Source organism: Pteropus alecto, unplaced genomic scaffold (genome assembly GCF_000325575.1).
Source record: "Pteropus alecto unplaced genomic scaffold, ASM32557v1 scaffold107, whole genome shotgun sequence".
In the NCBI taxonomy this organism is placed as follows: Eukaryota; Metazoa; Chordata; class Mammalia; order Chiroptera; family Pteropodidae; genus Pteropus; species Pteropus alecto.
Genome location: NW_006440619.1, coordinates 1,593,402 through 1,598,495, shown reverse-complemented (window position 1 = coordinate 1,598,495; position 5,094 = coordinate 1,593,402).

Genomic DNA, 5,094 nt, shown 5'->3' with positions numbered 1-5,094 from the left:
TCACCAAATGTTACATGCTGTATAGTAACTCCACTATCTGACAATTTTGGTCCCTCTGCCTGGAATCTCCCTTTCTACTTTTCCACCTGGATAACTGCCACTCTTCCTCTGGAATATTGTTTAAGGTGCTAGGATAAGGTAGGAATGGGGATGTGGGATTCAGTTTAAAGGCTGATATAAGGTTTAACTATATAGAGTCAAAACTAACTATCCTAAAGTACATGACACATAGCTTTGTTTCTATAACTCTGTATATAAATATATATTTGAAAATATGTATCATTAAACACTAGAATCATATTCAGAGCAGTGCAGTATAATGCTAAAGCTCTGAGAAGTGAGGAACTGAGATCTTATGAGGGAGTCACAAATGCACTTCTGCCTTCTCATGATCACTTACTATAGGACTCACTGAGTCTTCTTGGTAGCCTGAATTATTAAAATTGTTAGTTCTCTCTCTCTCTCTCTCTCTCCCACTCCTTGTGTGTGTGTCTCTCTTTTTCAATGTAAATGTACCCCTGTAATGCTGTCTTACTATAGCCAAATATTCTGTGAATCTTTTCCTGACTCACTTAGTATCAGCCTCATAGAATTCTATTCGTATTTCTGCTATAGTAACTATCAGGTCTTGTCATAATATCTAAGTATCTGTTCTCCCAAATACACTGTGAACTCCTCAACTATGACCCATATCATCTTTGGTATCCTTCCCATAACACTTAGGACAGTTCTTAGCAAAGATAGGACCAGTACTTGTCAAAGCATATTCTATGTATTAGCATCAGAATTCCCTAGGGTGCTTCTTCAAATACAAATTCATAAAAGAGATATAACTATTTTAATTTAATCTTTATTTAAGGTTCCGATTTAGCACTTCTTGGATTGGATCCAAGAATCCCTATTTTCAAGGCAATTCCCAGATGATATGGATATCAATGTCAATGTGGTCTCTCTCTTTTCTGATGCCTTCTCTATCTACTCCCTTGTCCCCCATAGATGTGACCTTTCTTGTTGCTGTAGGTGAGATATGGGAAGGCAAGAAAACTGAGATACAGGAGAGTGTTGCTGGCACTGGGAGAGCAGCGGGGAACGAGTTGGAAGGATGGCTTAAATTTTCCGCAGAGGTTTGGCACCTGAGTCTGTGCACTTGAGTTGAGGTTACTACAAAAATTGTTAAGTGACAGTAGTGATCATTGTGGTTGACTTCTTAGGACTCATTCCATCCCTTTTCCATTGAATTGCAGCAAGGCAAGTTGGTAAATTGATCTCAGCTCAAGGGGTAAACCTGACTGGTCTGAGGATACATCTACCCTTTTGCCAGTTATGGTTCAGACACTCAAATTACCTGAAATTCAAGTAAAGGTTTATTAGAGGTTTTTTTGGAAACTTCGTTCTTGCTTCCAAGAGATAGGCTCTTCCCTTGGTTCTGAGCAAGAAAATGTATGGCTTTGATTGCTGTTGACAACATTCTCATGACCATGAGGTGAATATAGCTTTAGATAGCAGATGATCTCGGGATAACAGACTATAGTAATGAAAAAATTCTGGGTCTTTGGTGACATTTTTAAAAATTGTGGTAAAATAAAAAGAACATAAAATTTACTATCTTAACCATTTTTAAGTTTACAGTTCAGTGACATTAATTACATTCATATTGTTGTGCACCCAACACCATCGTCTATCACCAGAACTTTTTCATCTTTCTCAACTGAAACTTTGTACCGATTAAACACTAACTCCTCCTTCTCCCTCCCCTTAGCCCTTAGAAATCACCATTCTACTTTCTGCCCCTAGAAATTGGACAACTCTAGAAACCTTGTATAAGAGTGATCATAAATATTTGTCCTTTTGTTACTGGCTTATTTCACATAGCATAATGTCTTTAAAGTTCATCCATGTTGTATCATGTGTAAAAATTTTCTTCTTTTTTAATGCCGAATAATATTCCATTGTATCTAGGCACCATGTTTTGTTTATTTATTCATCTGTTTATGGATATTGTTTTTTTCCAACTTCTGGTTATTGTGAATAATGTTGCTATGAACATGAATGTACAAATTATCTGTTAGAGTCCTTACTTTCAATTTTTTGGGTATATATCCAGAAGTGGAATTGCTGGATCATATGGTAATTCTGTGTTTAAATTTTTTTAAAAGAATCACCATACTGTTTTCCATAACAGCTGCACTATTTTACATTCCCACAGCAAAGTATGAAGGATCCATTTTCTCCACATCCTTGCCAACACTGGGTACTTTCTCTTTTTTTCTTTTTGTTGTTGTTGTTTTTGTTCATTTGTTTGTTTTTGTTTTGTTTTGTTTTGTTTTTCCTTTTTAATAATAACCACCCTAATGTAGTATCTCGCTGTGGTTTTGAGTTGAATTTCCCTAATGAATACTGATGTTGAGTATTTTTTCATGTGTTTATTGGTCATTTGTACATCTTTTTTAGATAAATGTCTATTCATGTCCTTAGCCCCTTTTTTAATCAGGTTATTTGGCTTTTTATTGTTGAGTTGTACTTGATGACACTTTTAAACTGCTTAATCAACCAACGCTGAACCTGCTCTAACTTTGTACTCCCAATTATGTAATCTAATAAACTACCTGTGGCTGATAGACTAATGGCCCATCAAAACTGTCCATGTCCTAATGCCTGAAATCTGTGAATATGTTCTCTTATACTGAAGATGTGATTAAATTAAGGATCTTGAGATGGGAAGATTATTATGGATTGTCCAGGTGAGCCCAGTGTAATCACAAGGGTCCTTATAGGAAGGCAGAAGGGTCAGAGTCAGAGAAGGAGATATAACAATGGAAGCAAAGGTCAGAGTGATATGAGGCCATGAGCCAAGAAATGTTGAAAGCCACTAGAAGATGAAAAAAGTAAGGAATAAAATATTCCCTTGTTGATAGCTGAAGGAAACTGGACTTTGAGTGGTAATCACACAATAGAATATACAGATGTCAAATTATAATGTACACCTGAAAATTATATAATTGTATTAACCAATGTTACCCCAATAAATTTAATTCTTAAAAAGTTAAAAAAAATCCCCTTGTATTGAGCATAAAGAATTGAGGACAATTTGGACTTTACAAAATGGATCCCATGGGAGCCATGACAATAATGTCATCTGGCACGTAATGGCAATGCCCTTAGGGTGTGACTAGAATATCCCAAGCTACAGAAACTTGGCCACAACCACCCTGGATAAGCCCCCTTCTGCAGAGGCTGATAAGCATAAGGATCTCACCTTGTAAGGTCCATGTAAGCTGAACACCTAAGACAGACTATGCTCAAGCCTAACCCACAAGCATCATGAACTGATATGCTGAGAGCCAGAGACTCTGACCTTCTGCCCGTGTAGCTGCTGGCTTGGGACAGACATGCAGCTATCCATGCTGCCAGTTGATAGAGCTTGCTTTGGAGATGCTAAGGACTTTCATACCTTTGCTCTGTCATGTAAGACTCTGTACTTCCCCTCTCTGTGTGTTGTGTGTTAACCTGCATGATAACAGATTGGTTTATCTGAGAAAGTTCCACTCAATAAACCTGGAATTGTGGAAAGACACAAACGCGTTCAAGCATGTTACTTCGATAGCCACTTTCCTTGCTTGTGACTCCCCTAGATCTTCCAGAAGGAATGCAACTCTGCCAACACCTTAATTTTAGTTCTGCAAGACCCATTTCAGACTTCTGATCTCCAGAACTAGAAGATAACAAATTTGTGTTGTTTTAAGCCTCTAAGTTTGTGGTAATTTGTTACAGCAGTAATAGGAAACTAATACCCTACCATATTGTTTAAGTCAGAGCAGGCTTCAGAGTTGGTTGATTCAACAGTTAAAAGTGTTATTAAGTACAAGTCAATAAAAAAAAAAACACCTGATTTAAAAGGGGGCAAAGGTTTTCTGTTATTTACAGGCAACACCATCTTAATTGATATACCAGGTAAACAAACAATAAAAGAACCAATCTCAGACTTTCAGTGAATTCTAACTACATAGCAACCATGTTTGGGGAAGTTGATAATTGTCAGTCATTACATGACAGGGGACTGACTAGAAAAAGGAATTCTGGTTTACATTATGGTGAGAGAACAACTAGAGTTGCACTCAAATGTTTGATTAATGAATGAATGAAAAAAATTCTTTAATTTGATTATTGGTGTTTATAATGTCCTCCTTGGTGTAAGGATTCTGTAGCACTGACCTGCAGGGGTTGTGTATTCTTCACAAGACTTCAGCTTGACATGTGTGTTTTAGAGTGAATATGCATAGGAGTTGATTATTGCCCCAGAGGCTTGTCTTACAAACTCTGACTCTTTTGCAGACTCTATCTTTCTTTCCTCAGGGACGTTTTCTTTCCCTGTTATTTGTTGTTAAATCACTAGGCTGAGCTAAGTACCCACACAACAGATCTTTCTTATCAGGTCCCAGAGGAAAGAGGCCTAGTCCACTCGCCTTAAACCTCAAGTCCTCAAATCACCAACAAAGCACACAACATATCACTTCCCTAAGCCCAGATACTGATTCCATCTTGGATGGGTAGAAGTTCTTGCCTTAAAACAAAACAAACAAAACAAAACAAAACAAAACAAAACAAAACAAAACAACAGAAAACGGCAGCCTTTTTTCCCTTACTCTTCTGATGTCTGGAGTTAATGTTAAAACTGGGGTTTCTGTCTCTACTCTCAGATGATAATGTGGGGAATTATAGAGCAGTGCTGAAAGGATTGTTGAAGACCTTGCAGATTATTTTGAAGGGAGAACACTTTCTGGAAAACATATAACCAATCTCTGTGCCTAGAAGTTTATGTCTTTCAGTTTTTAGGAGAAAATTATTAACCTGCTTGCATTCTGACCATAAACACATCTAGATAGCGTTTATAGCCACTAAGACAGGTCTGTCCTAATGAGACTCTTCCAGTTGTGAAATCCTTGAAATACTTTCATACTGTTTGGTAATTAGCTATTGCTCTAAGACTCCCACTAACCCCCCTGGCTGTCCCATCTTCTCCTGCTCTGTACTCTATACCTCATGACCCAGCAACTAAAGAGTTAAGGCAGGGCTCAGCAAGGGACTTGAAAACCC